Source organism: Glycine soja, chromosome 1, assembly GCF_004193775.1.
Source record: "Glycine soja cultivar W05 chromosome 1, ASM419377v2, whole genome shotgun sequence".
Taxonomy (NCBI): Eukaryota; Viridiplantae; Streptophyta; class Magnoliopsida; order Fabales; family Fabaceae; genus Glycine; species Glycine soja.
The window spans coordinates 40,780,263-40,786,074 of NC_041002.1; the positions used below are offsets into that span (position 1 = coordinate 40,780,263).

The 5,812-nt window shown below is 31.9% G+C and overlaps 1 long non-coding RNA gene across 1 annotated transcript; it reads right to left on the bottom strand.

The window, feature by feature from the left end:
* Positions 1-1,118: 1,118 nt before the first annotated feature.
* Positions 1,119-5,035, bottom strand: LOC114416019. The gene is made up of 3 exons (XR_003667426.1): positions 4,636-5,035; positions 4,161-4,241; positions 1,119-1,890 (listed from the first exon to the last, which is right to left on the bottom strand). It is a non-coding gene; the product is annotated as an uncharacterized LOC114416019 (long non-coding RNA).
* Between the last annotated feature and the right edge of the window lie 777 nt (positions 5,036-5,812).

Genomic DNA, 5,812 nt, shown 5'->3' on the forward strand with positions numbered 1-5,812 from the left:
AATAAAACTTTCCTCGAAAAGAGAGAGTATTCAAGTAAAATTATAGCATTCCTCATTCTTTAAGAGAAATGCTCAATGTTAAGAAACATAATACAAAAGAGTGGTTGATTTGTGCGCCATTCTATAATTATTATTTCTGATGTATTTTATTTAAAAACCAATAAAAACTTCTGCAGCTAAAATTTGTCTCATTTGTTCAGGAAAGAATGAGGATGCTAAATAGTATGAAATATTTCTGAATGAATGAGACGAAATTCACGGGAGCAGTTTTTATTGGTTTTTAAATAAAATACATTAAAAATAATAATTATGTAATGGCACACAAATTAACCACTCCTCTTTCGTATAATGTTTCGTGCATATTGAACATTTCTCTTAAAGAAGAAGAAATGCTATATAGTATGAAATATTTCTGAATGAATGAGATGAAATTCAGCTGGAGAAGTTTTTAAATAAAATAAATTAAAAATAATAATTATGGGATGACACATTCCTCAACCACTCCTCTTTCGTATAATATTTCGTGTATAATACTTTCGTAACATTGAGCGGTCTCTCTTCAAGAATGAGGAATACTATATAGTTCAAAATAAGAGAAATGCTCAATGTTATCAAAGTATTATGCATGAAACGTTGTGTGAAAGAGAAGTGATTGATTTGTGCGTCATTGCATGATTATTATTTTTAATGTATTTTATTTAAAAACCAATAAAAAAAATTCCCGCTGAATCTCATTCAATTCATTCAGAAATATTTCTTAAAATAAGTTTTTGAGTTAATATTTACTTAAAATTTTTCTAATAGCAAATCATATATCTAATTTTGTCCATAAAATTAATCATTATTTTTAAACAAAAATTATTATTTAATAAATAATTATCTAGTAGAAGTAAAATATTTAAATAATTATGTAAAAAAGAGACCTCCTCTAATGATTCGTTTCTGTACTTAATTACCTAATTTCAAAATTGTATCCAAATATTTACAAGATTCACTCACTAATAAAGGTATAATTAGATTAAATCAAGATTTACCTATTTTTCGGTTTAGATAGTTAATGATAATGAATCATATCTTATCATATTCTTTTGGTATAAATCATTTACAATCTTTTCACATCAGCAATTAATCTTTTACTTATTTGATTGCAAAATCATATCCAAATTAAGATTTACCAGATTTGATCACAAGGGACGAAAGCTGTGTTACAATTTTATATATACATACATGGCTGTATGGAAGAAGTTGGCAATTTTAGGAAAAGGTTCCTTTGGTACAGTTTGAAATACCTGATGTTGTGAGATTACAAAAATTTCTTGATTCCCAAAATACTTGCTCAAGAAATTTTTTCAATCCCAACACATTTCATTAGTTATTTCTAATGCTTTTTGAAGAACAACAAGCTCGAACATTATCTCCTTCTGGGTTTGCATATTCCTCCATACACAATAATTAGATATATGATTTCTTGCGTGCATTTGTAATTGAGATTTTAGGAAAGAATTCCTTCACAAATCTTAATTACAATGCACCCAAGAGATCATATATCTAATGATATTTCAACCATACGTCACAATCGAATCTGAGGACATGTAAAAAGGTATCCCTCTAAACTTGACTTCCCATTGTCAGCATTTGCAACTTCTTTAGTCTTGGACAACCCAAAATCAACAATCTTGACCGTACAACCTTCTCATTCCATTCTTGTGGAAGAGAAACAGTAGCAAGCTATTAGGAAGCCTTTCCTAAAATTGCCAACTTCTTCGGTGCAGCCATGTGGGAGTTTTTTTTTTCTTTTATGTGCGTGAGGAACATATATAGATTATAATCTTCAATTCCTTGAATATATATTTCTTGCCACTCAGATTATACGATTTTAGTCTGCAAAATCTGATAATATAGAAAGATAAGAGGTAGCAAAAGATTAACTAAAAGATATGATTTAGGTAATTAAAAGAATAACTATGTCTAAGTGTTTTTGATTCGTGTGTTGATAAACTTTATTTTCTTTGCAGTTTAACAAAGGACATATTTTTGGGGATTTTTATGTCTTGAGCAGCAGTTTTATAAAGGTTTGTTGTGGCATTTGTTTTTTTTTTCTTGGTTATAGCTAGGTCTTGTCCTATGATTTTAAAGCTTTGTCATTTCTTTGTGTCCATGTGGTATCATATCCCTATCATGTGATGCATCCTTAGCTATAGGTCACAATTTATCTACTCCCTCAGACTTTTTCTGGATCACAAGTATTTGATTAGTTAATACATACAAGTTTACTCAACAGCTTCTGTACTATATCATGAGAGTCCCTCAAGATGGAAACCTTACTATGATTGCTGCATGTTACTAGAATGATTCCAAAACTCAACATAGACAAAAAGTGAAAGGTAACTTCTGTTTCACTTTGATTGAGAAGATACAGATAAAAATGTTTAAAATAACATTATTTTGATTTATCATGGAAGATTGCCTCAGTTGAGGTCTAGACATATAATGAATGTCATGGACTAAGATAACAGCAATTATCTTTCTTCTCATGTGATACTTAGGTTAGTACTTTGTGTTTCGTATGACATCAAATTGATGCAATTTCAGGTTATAACTGTGAGTTTTTTTTTCCTTCTTTCCCTACCTAAATCCTTTTAATTTTCAACAGACTAGATATCCTGTATCTCAACTTGCTAATGCCCTGCATTGTTGAACAGAATTTGACTTTGTTTCAGATACTATGATCAGGAATTTAGAAGAAATGTTAACATCTAGTATATTGGCTACAGAGAATTTGAATTCAAAGTTGGAAGAGGTTCAGCTATACTTAAAAGTTAAAGAAGATGAAATTATGCATGACTTAACCAGTCAAGAGTAATTGGAGAAAGAAAAGAATGATCTTCAATTGTGCAATGCTGGGCTTGCAGAAAAGCTTGACATGTCACTTCAAGAAATCAAAAACCTTGAAGAATGACTTCAGTCATTGGCTGCACATTTGTCAAATTTAGACAAAGAAAGCCTGAATGTTTTGACGAAGTTTGATGAAATGAATTTCCTCTATGGTTCTTGTTTGCAATTAGTTCAGGAGGTTCGATAAACTTTCTCAAAGCATGCTCAATACCAGTATAGTTAGCTTAATAATAAATTTGTTGTCTTGGAATTAGAAAAGAATGCAACTCAAATGAAAAATCAAGAGTTACGCAAAAATGTGGATGAACTTCAGAAAGTTCATGAATCTACTTTAGTCCAGCTTACAGAGGGCTCTCGATTAGCTGCTGAGAAATTTCAAATTTTGGAGTCAGAATCGGAAACTTTAATCTCAGGTCTAAAAGATGCAGAGGTATTAATTTTCAAATTAGAAGAGAAAGCAGAATTTCTGTTAGAAAGTTCTACATGATCAGAGAACTAAGTGGTAGGACACATAATCTGCTTAACTTAATTTCCTATTGACATACATTGTCGTGTTCTTTATTGAGGTATCTAATGTTTTGCAGCAAGGTTTACTGCTGAAGGTTTCAGCCTTAGAGACTGAAAGCAAAGAAAATACACAAAGATTGCACACAGAAATATTGAAGAAATCAGAGGAAATAGATACTATGCCAAACGAGAGAATCAAACTAGAGCAGCACGCTGATTCTCTTGATAAAGAAGTCATCCAGCTTCAGAATGCCTTGGAGGAAAAAGAAAAGTGTATTTTACATTATAAGGAACAGGAAAAGAATCTGGAAGATCAGATCACACAAGTTTTGGAGCAAACATATAATGCAAATTGCCTGTTGCTGACTTATTTTTGTGTATTATTTAAGTGTTTTGGATGACTGTGCAGAATCTATCATTATTGACTGCTATTGAAAGCAAACTTTCAGAGGCTAAAAAACAATATGATCAAATGGTAGAGAATAAACAGTTACAACTATCAAAGCATTTGAAAGAAATATCCCAAAGAACTTAGAAAGGTGCCAATTTGACCAATACTGGATGCGAGACTTTGACTAAATACTGTTGTTGCAAAGATCCATAGTGCCTTAAGTGAGAAACATTTAGCTGATACTCGTATGGAATACTTGTTTTGGGAGACATATATCAATTATTTTTCTACATTTACCTTTAATAAAAAATATTTCAGCACAACACAAACAGTATTATAGTACAGATAGAAGGGAGGTTGGCCTTACCAAATGCCTACAGCATTATATGACAAGTATCATCTGCGTGATCAAAGTAGCAAATGCCCTCCTCCTCCTCTTTAATGAACCCTACATTCAACAAAAACAACAAAAAAACTGAACTACGAATTTCAAATTTTTGAGTGATATTTTACTAAGGTTTCTCATAGTCCACGAAGATAGATCATTTTCGAATTTTTTGTTAATGTCGAAGATCAGTAAGGATGAAATACTATAACAAATACTCTTAACGTTTAAGTTGGTCCCAAACCAACATAAAAATGAAAGGTACAGAAATGAACAAACTTGGTTCAATGCCATAAAAATGTTTTTTATATAATTTCACACTAATTTTTTTTAACATACACACTTTTGAGTTTTGCGAGCCATTAAAGTCTTCAACCTTGAATACACAGGTGATGGTTATAGACTATAGAGGGCTAAAGCAAAAGCATTTTAGTTCGCGAAAAACTTGGGTTCAGACCTTCGGCGTCGCGGCGTGGCGCAACTTGCCAGCTATGGTTCACGACTTGCTCCTTGACGGTGACGCAACTTGCCAGCTAGCTGAATAATCCACTAAAAATGAAATTGCAAATCAAACAAATGGGGAAATGAGATACTGACCTTCGACAATGACGACGGTATTTGAACGGCGGGCTGGCGCGATTTTGTGACTGACTGACAGGGTGAACTGGAGTGAGGGCAGCGCGTAGGGGGTGAGGGGTGTATACACAAATTTGTGATCAGGTCACGAGGCTGGTCACTGACTAAACGAAAAACATGTGGAATAGTCTCTCTTTAAATCAGGATATTAATTTTTATCATCAATAATCATCATATTAATTTAAGAGTTTAATAACTATATAGTAAAAGTAGAAAATAGTTTTATCAAGTGTAACTCAGTTTACAATATATGTTGAGTTTGTGAGTGAGAACCTAGGTTTAATCCTGAAATACATTCTTGGAGGATGAAAAACTTTAAATATTACTAAGTCCAGAAGGGAACAAAAACTAAATAGATAATTATGTAAAACTATTTTATACTATTAGTATATAGATTTTTTTTTCTTAATTTAATGGTCATGATGAAGTTTGTTATTTGCCATCAACATCTATATTAATAATAGATTTTTTAATTAATGATAATTATTCATAATAATTAAATTTAGTTTGTTATTGGACCTAATTGACCTATTTTTGTGCTTAATTTTGACTTGAGATTGTCGTTTCTTGCACTTTCCATTATTTTATGCAAAGTTTATTCTGAAGTGTAATTTGCATGTTAGAATAAGATTTCCAGAAAATAATGAAAAGTGCAGGAAATAATGGTAGAAGTGCAGGAAGTACATCCCTTGACGTTTTGGATTTGGATGATCCAGGACGTTTTGGAAAGCTAAAACAAAAATCTGCAATTGTTCCTATCACGAGTTCTGGCCAATTCTCACGTTATCATTGTCAAATTCGCATCTAAAGTCGCTGCTACTGCACCTCACATTTTGTTGGACAACATTTTATTATTTGGGGCCTAACTCTTTCATTAAGGGCCCCATTATAGAATGTAGGGAGTTGCTAGGTGCACCCAGCAATATTGCTGGTGCACCCAGCAATTTATTGAAACTACCATTTTACCCTTTAAAATAAAATTATAAAAAACGCGAATG